The sequence below is a fragment of the Mustelus asterias genome, chromosome 18 (genome assembly GCF_964213995.1).
Source record: "Mustelus asterias chromosome 18, sMusAst1.hap1.1, whole genome shotgun sequence".
NCBI classification, from domain to species: Eukaryota; Metazoa; Chordata; class Chondrichthyes; order Carcharhiniformes; family Triakidae; genus Mustelus; species Mustelus asterias.
Window position 1 is genome coordinate 89,453,729 of NC_135818.1, and position 11,368 is coordinate 89,465,096.

Below are 11,368 nucleotides of genomic sequence, written 5' to 3' on the forward strand. Positions count from 1 at the left end.
TCTGGCTCTCTCTATGGCTTTCTCTCTCTCTAGGTCTCCTGCTCTAGCTCTCTCCCTCTCTCTCTGGCTCTCTATCTAGCTCTCTCTTTCCAGCTCTACCTCTCTCTCTCTTTCTCCAGCTCTCTGTCATTCACTGTTGCATATCTCCCTGTGCCAGTGTCAGGAATCCCTTGGATATTGAATGAGTCGCTGGCTCATTGCCCAGATGCGGGAGTCAGGGTATCAGATGACTCTTCAGCAGCTGTTGGGTCTGCTGAGATCAGGTGTCCGATTGTAAATGCACTCGAAGCAAGACAGCTCCACTCACTGCCACAGGGATTTAGTAAGAGGATTTTTCTGTGCTCATTAAACTGAGAGGTGGAAGTGCTGGAGGATTACACGTAGTTTCCATTCAGCAGCTGGTAATATGGCAGTGAGCAGCAAGCATTTAATGAACTCTGCAAAGACGGGCCATTCCCAGAATAGTTCGCAAATAAAAGCAAATCTATATTTATAAAATCCAGAAATATGATCCGCATCAAGTAGAGAAAGATAGCTCAGTATGTTTGAACGCGAGGCTTCATCTATTACCAGTACTGGACAATTTCTAATTGCCCCTTGAAAATGTGGTGGTGAGCTGCCTTCTTGAAAGCTCCAGTCCACGTGGTGTAGGTGCTCCCACAGTGCTGTTCAGGGGGGAATTCCATGATTTTGACCAAGCGACAGTGTAGGAATGGTGATATATTTCCAAGTCAGGATGATGAGTGGCTTGGAGGGGAACTTGCAAGTGGTGGTGTTCCCATGTGCCAGATGCCCTTGTCCTAAGTAGCAGAGGTTACGGGTTTGGAAGGTGCTGTCGAAGGAGCCTTGGCAAGTTCCTGCAGTGCATCTTATAGATATTGCATACTGCTGCCACTGTGCATTAGTGGTGGAGGGAATGAACATTTAAACCAAAGGCAATGTTTAGTTTTTATTTCAAGATCCCAAGGCTGACACCAGTAGGACCAAAATGGGCAAGAGAGACAAAATAAGTCAGGGAGCAGTGATCCAGCCATGTTCAGTTTTAAAAGCCAACAGATTGTGCAGTGTGGGATGGAAACATGAGTTGGAAGTTGCAGCTGGGAACTATATTAGGCAGAGTAACATGGTATTTTATTGAAGATGGTAAAAGGATGCAGTTCTGTCAGTAACTCCACTGGAGAAGCAGAGAGATTTGGATATCCAGGGACGAAAATCATTAAATGCTCATGCACAGCCTCATAAATAATTAAAAAGTCTAGTGGAATGTTGGCCTTTACCTCGAGAACAAAGGAATTCAAAGGGGTGAAAGTTATAATATATCATTATTAGAGCCTTGATCAGACTCCATCTGGCGTAACTGTTCAGTTCTGGACACAGCAACTCAGGAAGGATACATTCGCCTTGGAGTGGCTGCAAACTCATCAGAGCTATCTATCTACAAGATGCACTGCAGGAACGCACCAAGGCTCCTTAGACAGCACTTTCCAAACCTATGACCACTACCACCTAGAAGGGCAAGGGCCGCTAGGAACTATGTTAGGAAGATACAGGGAACACTGCCACCTGCAAGTTCTCCTCTGAGCCACTCACCATCCTGACTTGGAAATATATCGCCATTCCTTCATAGTCGCTGGGTCAAAATCCTCGAACTCCCTCCCGAACAGCATTGTGGGTGTACCTACACCACATGGACTGCAGCGGTTCAAAAAGGCAGCTCACCACCACCTGCTCATGGGCAGTTAGGGATGCTGGTCTAGCCAGTGAACCAAAGTGGAACGGAAATCTAAAACTCTGCCACTAAAAGCTATTGAGGCTGAGAGTCAATTGAAAATTTAATTGAGGTGGACTTTTGTTAGGTAGAAATATTAAAGGTTACAGAACCAGGGCTAGTAAATGAAATAGAGGTACAGAATAACCATGATCTAATTAAATGTTGGGTAGTCTCGAGGGATGATTGGCCTCCTCCTGTTTGTGTGCTATGTGACGTCTTGCCCAATAATTATTCGTCATGCATGACATGCCAGATGTGTTTTATAGGTTGAGTTGTGCTTGCAGTAAGAGGGGGGAGATATAGGATCTTTGGCTCAGAAAAACACTATCTTGGATATGTTGTAGTTATCTGTTAGGAGAACAATATTTATATCGAAGCCTTAAATGAATAACACATCCAAAGGTGTTTCAAAGGGAGCATTATAAAACAACATTTGTCACTGAGTTGTATGAGAAGATATTAGGTCAAATAAACAAGAGGTTTTAAGGAGAGTCCAAAGGGAGTAAGAGCAGTAGAGAGATGGATGGATTTAGGGAAGGAATTCCAGAGCTTAGGGTTTAGACAGCTGAAGGCGTGGCCAATGGTGCAGGGATTAAAATCAGTGATGCCTAAGATGCCAGAATTAGAGGAGCACAGAGATCGCAAATGGTTTTGGGGCTGGAGGAGATTACAGACATAAGGAGAGGTTAACAACATGAAGAGATTTAAAAACAAGGATGAGAATTTTAAAATTGAAGTGTTCTTTAACCAGGAGTCAACAAGCAAGCACCTGGGTGACAAACAGAGTTGGTATGTCGTAGGACGCAGGCAGCAGAGATTTGGATGACCTCAGATTTACGGAGAGTAGAATGTGGGAGACCATCCAAGAATGCATTAGAATCATCCAGTTTAGAAGCAACAGAGGTATGGGTGAGGGTTTCTGCAGCAGAGGTATGGGTGAGGGTTTCTGCAGCAGAGGTATGGGTGAGGGTTTCTGCAGCAGAGGTATGGGTGAGGGTTTCTGCAGCAGAGGTATGGGTGAGGGTTTCTGCAGCAGAGGTATGGGTGAGGGTTTCTGCAGCAGAGGTATGGGTGAGGGTTTCTGCAGCAGAGGTATGGGTGAGGGTTTCTGCAGCAGAGGTATGGGTGAGGGTTTCTGCAGCAGAGGTATGGGTGAGGGTTTCTGCAGCAGAGGTATGGGTGAGGGTTTCTGCAGCAGAGGTATGGGTGAGGGTTTCTGCAGCAGAGGTATGGGTGAGGGTTTCTGCAGCAGATTTATTGAGACGGGGCAAAGGTGGATGATGTTATGATCATCAATCGCTCCCCCCCATAGGTCACACCTGCCTCTCTTGCCCCGCCCCCTTGGCAGTAACAATTTGCCCCTTGGGCAGTGCCAGGGTGCCAGGCTGGCACTGCCCAAGGGGCACGACCCCTTGCCCCCAACCTCCTGGAGGGGTCTCAATGGCCTCTGTCCCCACTAGCGGGGTGAGGACCCCTGTTCCCTGTTAGTGGGGAACAGTTGTAAACCCTGCTGGTGGGAACCACTCCTGGCGGGGGGGAGGGGAGATATCAGCAGGCCCAGAAAATACCATTCTGGGACCGCTAATCATATGGAAATACAGGCCGGAAATCGGCGCAGAACTGATTACACTACAAAAAAGCGACCAGTGAACCTCGCTATAGGCCCCCACTGATGTCTCCCGGCCTGCTGCACTGCTCGAGCAGCACAGCGGGCTGGAGAATCCCGGCCTGTATCTTTGGATTACGTCACTGAGAAGCAGCAGGTAAATGTGAGATGGTAGAGGGTCAAGAATAGATCAAAGGGGGACACCAGCGATAACGGTTTGGAAGTGGGAAGAGAAGCTTTCGTAGCTGAATCTCTGGTTATGATCTGATGGATAAATGTGGAACCATGCAAATGCAGTCCCATCTAGCTGGAGGAGAGTGGAGAGGCAGTGAGGGAGGCTGGTGTGGGCAACTCTGTCAAAGGCTGCAGATAGATTGAGATGAACAAAGTGGGATTGCTTACCTTTATTACAATTAAATTGGATTTCATTTATGATTTTGGTACTTTGGTGGGGGTGCGGGAATCCTGATAGAAGTTAATTAGTAAATAGATTTGTGAAGTGTTGAAAGGCTGATTATATGAGTAGTCTGCATATTGAGCTGCTTTGTAAGAGGTACAACAGTTTAGGCCTAGACTCTCTAGAATTTAGAAGAATGAGGGGAGATCAAATTGAGGTATATACAAGATGATAAAGGCTGTATACGGCTCTGGTCAGACCCCATTTGGAGTATTGTGAGCAGTTTTGGGCCCTGTGTCTAAGGAAGGATGTGCTGGCCCTGGAAAGGGTCCAGAGGAGGTTCACAAGAATGATCCTTGGAGTGAGGAGCTTGTCGTATGAGGAGCAGTTGAGAACTCTGGGTCTGTACTCATTGGAGTTTAGAAGGATGAGGGGGGATCTTATTGAAACTTACAGGATGCTGCGAGGCCTGGATAGAGTGGATGTGGAGAGGATGTTTCCACTAGTAGGAAAAAACAGAACCAGAGGGCACAACCTCAGGCTAAAGGGACGATCCTTTAAAACAGAGATGAGGAGGAATTTCTTCAGCCAGAGAGTGGTGAATCTGTGGAACTCTTTGCTGCAGAAGGCTGTGGAGGTCAGGTCATTGAGTGTTTTCAAGACAGAGATAGATAGGTTCTTGATTAATAAGGGGATCAGGGGTTATGAGGAAAAGGCAGGAGAATGGGGATGAGAAAAATATGAGCCATGATTAAATGGCAGAGCAGACGCGATGAGCCGAGTGGCTTAATTCTGCTCCTATGTCTTATGGTCTTATGATAAACGGTATGGATAAAGTAGACATGGAGCGGATGCTTCCTCTTGTGGGACATTCTAGAACAAGAGGTCAGAGTCTTAGGTTAAGGGGTAGAATATTTAATAAGAAGTCCCACAACACCAGGTTAAAGTCCAACAGGTTTATTTGGCAGCACAAGCCACGAGCTTTCGGAGCGCTGCCCCCTTCGTCAGGTGAGTGGGAGTTCTGTTCACAAACAGGGCATATAAAGACACAAACTCAATTTACAAAATAATGGTTGGAATGCGAGTCTTTACAGGTAATCAAGTCTTAAAGGTACAGACAATGTGAGTGGAGAGAGCGTTAAGCACAGGTTAAAGAGATGTGTATTGTCTCCAGACAGGACAGTTAGTGAGATTTTGCAAGCCCAGACAAGTCGTGGGGATTACAGATAGTGTGACATGAACCCAAGATCCTGGTTGAGGCCGTCCTCATGTGTGCAGAACTTGGCTATCAGTCTCTGCTCAGCCACTCTGCGTTGTCGTGTGTCGTGAAGGCCGCCTTGGAGAACGCTTATCCGAAGATCAGAGGCTGAATGCCTGTGACCGCTGAAGTGCTCCCCAACAGGAAGAGAACAGTCTTACCTGGTGATTGTCGAGCGGTGTTCACTTATCTATTGTCGTAGCGTCTGCATGGTTTCCCCAATGTACCATGCCTCGGGACATCCTTTCCTGCAGCGTATCAGGTAGACAACGTTGGCCGCGTTGCAAGTGTATATAATGTGTACCTGGTGGATGGTGTTCTCACGTGAGATGATGGCATCCGTGTCGATGATCCAGCACGTCTTGCAGAGGTTGCTGTGGCAGGGTTGTGTGGGGTCGTGGTCACTGTTCTCCTGAAGGCTGGGTAGTTTGCTGCCTTGTCTGTTTGAGATTGTGCGGTTGTTTGAAGGCAAGAAGTGGGGGTGTGGGGATGGCCTTGGCGCGATGTTCATCTTCATCAATGACACGTTGAAGGCTCCGGAGAAGATGTTGTAGCTTCTCCGCTCCGGGGAAGTACTGGACGACGAAAGGTACTCTGTCCGCCGTGTCTCGTGTTTGTCTTCTGAGGAGGTCAGTGCGGTTTTTCGCTGTGGCGCGTCGGAACTGTCAATCGATGAGTCGAGTGCCATATCCTGTTCTTTTGATGGCATCTTTCAGCGTCTGGAGATGTCTGTTGTGATCCTCCTCATCTGAGCCGATCCTGTGTATACGGAGGGCTTGTCCGTAGGGGATGGCTTCTTTAACGTGTTTAGGGTGGAAGCTGGAGAAGTGGAGCATCGTGGGGTTATCCGTGGGCTTGCGGTACAGTGAAGTGCTGAGGTGACCGTCCTTGATGGAGATGCGTGTGTCCAAGAATGCAACCGATTCCGGAGAGTAGTCCATGGTGAGTCTGATGGTGGGATGGAACTTGTTGATGTCATAAGAACATAAGAAATAGGAGCAGGAGTAGGCCATCTAGCCCCTCGAGCCTGCCCCGCCATTCAATAAGATCATGGCTGATCTGACGTGGATCAGTACCACTTACCCGCCTGATCCCCATAACCCTTAATTCCCTTACCGCTCAGGAATCCATCCATCCGCGCTTTAAACATATTCAGCGAGGTAGCCTCCACCACCTCAGTGGGCAGAGAATTCCAGAGATTCACCACCCTCTGGGAGAAGAAGTTCCTCCTCAACTCTGTCTTAAACCGACCCCCCTTTATTTTGAGGCTGTGTCCTCTAGTTTTAACTTCCTTACTAAGTGGAAAGAATCTCTCCGCCTCCACCCTATCCAGCCCCCGCTGTCATCATATATGTTTCAGTGATTGTTCACCATGAGTCCAAAGGAAGAAAATGTCATCGATGTATCTAGTGTATAGCATCGGTTGAAGGTCCTGTGCGGTGAAGAGGTCTTGTTCGAACCTGTGCATGAAGATATTGGCATATTGAGGTGCGAATTTGGTCCCCATGGCTGTTCCGTGTGTCTGGATGAAGAACTGGTTGTTGAAGGTGAAGACATTGTGTTCCAGGATGAAGCAGATGAGTTTTAAAATTGAAACTGGAGATTGGCAGTTGAGTACTGAGGCAGTTGCAGCAATGCCATCTTCGTGGGGGATGCTGATGTAGAGTGCCGAGACATCCATTGTGACAAGGAGTGCTCCTGGTTCAACTGCTCCATATGTGCTGAGTTTCTGTAGGAAGTCCATAGTGTCGTGACAAAAGCTGGGGGTTCTTTGTACAATGGGTTTCAGGATACCCTCGACATAGCCGGAGAGGTTCTCGCATAGGGTCCCATTGCCTGATACGTTGGGACGGCTGGGTGTGTTTGTCTTGTGTATCTTTGTGAGGCAGTAGAGATCTCCAACGCGGGGAGTACGTGGGATGAGAGCATGGAGAGTGCTCTGAAGGTCCGGATCAAAGGTCTTGATCAGTCTGTTGAGTTGACGGGTGTGTTCTTTGGTCCGATCTGCGGGTAACTGTCTGTAGTGTTCATTGTTGTTCAGTTGTCGGTTCACTTCTTTGCAGTAATCCTCCCGAAGATACACAAGGCAAACACACCCGGCCATCCCATCGTATTGGACAATGGGACCCTGTGCGAGAACCTCTCCGGCTACGTCGAGGGCATCCTGAAACCCATTGTACAAAGAACCCCCGCTTTTGTCGCGACACTACGAACTTACTACAGAAACTCAGCACAAATGGTGCAGTTGAACCAGGAGCACTCCTCGTCACAATGGATGTCTCGGCACTCTACACCAGCATCCCCCATGACGATGGCATTGCTGCAACTGCCTCAGTACTCAACGCCGACAACTGCCAGTTTCCAGATGCAATTTTACAACTCATCCGCTTCATCCTGGACCACAATGTCTTCACTTTCAACAACCAGTTCTTCATCCAGACACACGGAACAGCCATGGGGACCAAATTCGCACCTCAATATGCCAACATCTTCATGCACAAGTTCGAACAAGAGCTCTTCACCGCACAGGACCTTCAACCGATGCTATACACTAGATACATCGATGACATTTTCTTCCTTTGGCCTCATGGTGAACAATCACTGAAACAACTATATGATGACATCAACAAGTTCCATCCCACCATCAGACTCACCATGGACTACTCTCTGGAATCGGTTGCATTCTTGGACACACGCATCTCCATCAAGGACAGTCACCTCAGCACTTCACTGTACCGCAAGCCCACGGGATAACCTCACGATGCTCCACTTCTCCAGCTTCCACCCTAAACACGTTAAAGAAGCCATCCCCTACGGACAAGCCCTCAGTATACACAGGATCTGCTCAGATGAGGAGGATCGCAACAGACACCTTCAGACGCTGAAAGATGCCCTCATAAGAACAGGATATGGCGCTCGACTCATCGATCGACAGTTCCGACGCGCCACAGCGAAAAACCGCACCAACCTCCTCAGAAGACAAACATGGCGGACAGAGTACCCTTCGTCGTACAGTACTTCCCCGGAGCGGGGAAGGTACGACATCTTCTCCGGAGCTTTCAACACGTCATTGATGAAGACGAACATCTCGCCAAGGCCATCCCCACACCCCCACTTCTTGCCTTCAAACAACCGCACAACCTCAAACAGACCATTGTCCGCAGCAAACTACCCAGCCTTCAGGAGAAGAGTGACCACGACCCCACACAACCCTGCCACAGCAACCTCTGCAAGACGTGCCGGATCATCGACACGGATGCCATCATCTCACGTGAGAACACCATTTACCAGGTACACGGTACATCCACTTCCAACTCAGCCAACATTGTCAACCTGATATGCTCCAGGAAACGATGTCCCAAGACATGGTACATTGGAGAGACCATGCAGACGCTACAACAATGGATGAATGAACACTGCTCGACAATCACCAGGCAAGAGTGTTCTCTTCCTGTTGGGGAACACTTCAGTGGTCTCAGGCATTTGGCCTCTGATCTTCGGGTAAGCGTTCTCCAAGGCAGCCTTCACGACACACAACAATGCAGAGTCGCTGAGCAGAGACTGATAGCCAAGTTCCGCACACATGAGGACGGCCTCAACCGGGATCTTGGGTTCATGTCACACTATCTGTAACCCCACAACTTGTCTGGGCTTGCAAAATCTCACTAACTATCCTGGCTGGAGACAATACACATCTCTTTAACCTGTGCTTAACCCTCTCTCCACTCACATTGTCTGTACCTTTAAAACTTGATTACCTGTAAAGACTCGCATTCCAACCATTATTTTGTAAATTGAGTTTGTGTCTTTATATGCCCTGTTTGTGAACAGAACTCCCACTCACCTGATGAAGGGGCAGCGCTCCGAAAGCTAGTGGCTTGTGCTACCAAATAAACCTGTTGGACTTTAACCTGGTGTTGGGAGACTTCTTATTGTGTTTACCCCAGTCCAACGCCGGCATCTCCACATCATAGCAAATTTAAAACAGAGTTGAGGAGAAACTACTTCCCCCAAAGTGTTGTGAAGCTGTGGAGTTCGCTACCCCAAAGGGCGGTGGATGCTGGGACAATGAGTAAATTTAAGGAGGAGTTAGATTTGTTATTGGCAATGGGTTGAAGGGTTATGGGATGAACAACAGAATGAATATAGAAAGACTTGAATTTCTGCAACACCTTCCAAAATCAGAGGGCAAAATATTTTGCAGTCAATGTGGTAGATTTTGAGCTGTGATAACTTTTACAATGTAGGATGAATAGCAGCTAACTTGTACAGCGTGAGCTCCCACAAACAGCAATGTGATCATGACTAGAGAATCTGGTTAATAGTGTTGGTTGAGGGATAGATATTGGTCTTGAATGCCAGAGAGAACCCTCCTGCTTTTATATAGAAATATTGAAACTAGAAGCAGGAGTAGGCCATTCAGCCCTTTGAGCCTGTTCCACCATTCAATATGATCATGGCTGATCCTCGATCTCAATGCCATGTTCCCGCTTTCTTTCCATACTCCTCAAAGCTATTAAAATATTTTTTAAATGTATCTCTTTCTTGAATACATTTAGTGACATGGGGGCATAGGGTGAGGGGCAGGAGATTCAGAGGGGATTTGAGAAACAAGCTTTCACTCAGAGGGTGGGAATCTGGAATGCGCTGGCTGGGAAGGTCGTGGAGGCCGGCAATCTTACAACCTTTAAAAAATATTTGGATAGGCACTTGAAATATCGTAACATTCAAAGACAAGTGCAGGGATTAGCATGTCTTTAGTGGTCGTTATTGTCGGTAAAGGCTTGATAGGCTGAAGGTTCCTGTACTGCACTGTATGACTCCATGACTTGGCATCCACAGTCTTCTGCAGTAGAGAATTCCACATGTTCACTACTACCCTTTGAGCGAAGATATCTTTCTTCATCTCGGTCCTACCCTGTAGCCTGAGACTGTGTCCCCTAGTTCTAGATTCCCCAAAGCATCCTCCCTGCATCTAGTCTGTCCAGCCCTGTTAGAACTTGGTACATTTCAATCAGATCTTCTCTCATCCTTCTAAGCTCCAGTGAACACAAGCCTAGCTGAACCAATCTCTCCTTATAGGACAGTCCTGCCAACCCCGGTATCAGCCTCGTTAACCTTTGCTGCACTCCCTCTATGGCAAGTATATCCTTTCCTCGTTAGGAAGACCAAAACTTCACTCAGTGTTCCAGGTGTGGTCTCACTAAGGCCCTGCATAACTGCAGTAAGACATCCCTACATCTGAACTCAAATCCTCTTGCAATGAAGGCCAACATACCATTTACTTTCCTAATTTCTTGCTGCATCTGCCTCCCCACTTTCATTGACTGGTGTACAAGGACACCCAGATCACTTTGTACATCCACACTTCCCAATACATCACCATTTAAATAATATTCTTCCTTTTTGTTTTTCACAACCAAATTTATAACTTCACATTTAGCCATGTTGTACTGCATCTGCCATGTGTTTGCCCACTCACTCAACTTATCTAAATGACCTTGAAGCCTCCTTGTATCCTCCTCACAATTCACAAAACCGCCCAGTTTTGTGTCGTCGGCAAACTTGGAAATATTACGTTTGGTTCCCTCATCCAGGTAATTTATATATATCATGGACAGCTGGGATCCAAGCACTGATCCCTTCAGTACCCAACTAATCACTGCCTGCCACTCAGAAAAAGACCCATTAATTCCCAAACTCTGTTTCCTGTCTGTAAACCAATTCTCAGTCCATACTAATACATTATGCCCTCTTCTATGTGCTTTAATTTTGTCCACTAACTTCTTATGAAGGGCCTTATCAAAAGCCTTCTGAAAATCCAAATATGTCACATCCATGAGTTCTTCTTTATACCAGTTACATTCTCAAATACCTTCACTAGATTTGTTAAGCACGATTTGCCTTTTATAAATCATTTCTTTGCAATAGTGCCGTGAAATTATTTATAATTATTAATAACTCTGTCCGTACTGTGTGGGAAATCCAGCCAAGGAGTTTAATGCGGAGAAGTGTGAGGTAATTCACTTTGGTAGGAATAACAGATGTGTTGAGTATAGGGCTAACGGGAGGACTTTGAATAGTGTGGAGGAGCAGAGGGATCTAGGTGTATGTGTGCATAGATCCCTGAAAGTTGGGAATCAAGTAGATAAGGTTGTTAAGAAGGCATATGGTGTCTTGGCGTTTATTGGTAGGGGGATTGAATTTAGGAGTCGTAGCGTTATGTTGCAACTGTACACAACTCTGGTGCGGCCGCACTTGGAGTACTGTGTGCAGTTCTGGTCCCCACATTACAGGAAGGATGTGGAGGCTTTGGAGAGGGTGCAGAGGAGGTTT

At 47.0% G+C, this 11,368-nt stretch overlaps 1 protein-coding gene across 2 annotated transcripts in view; it reads left to right on the forward strand.

The window, feature by feature from the left end:
- Nucleotides 1-11,368, forward strand: part of ttll5 (tubulin tyrosine ligase-like family, member 5) — a 340,921-nt gene that overhangs the window by 326,820 nt on the left and 2,733 nt on the right. The window lies entirely within an intron of this gene.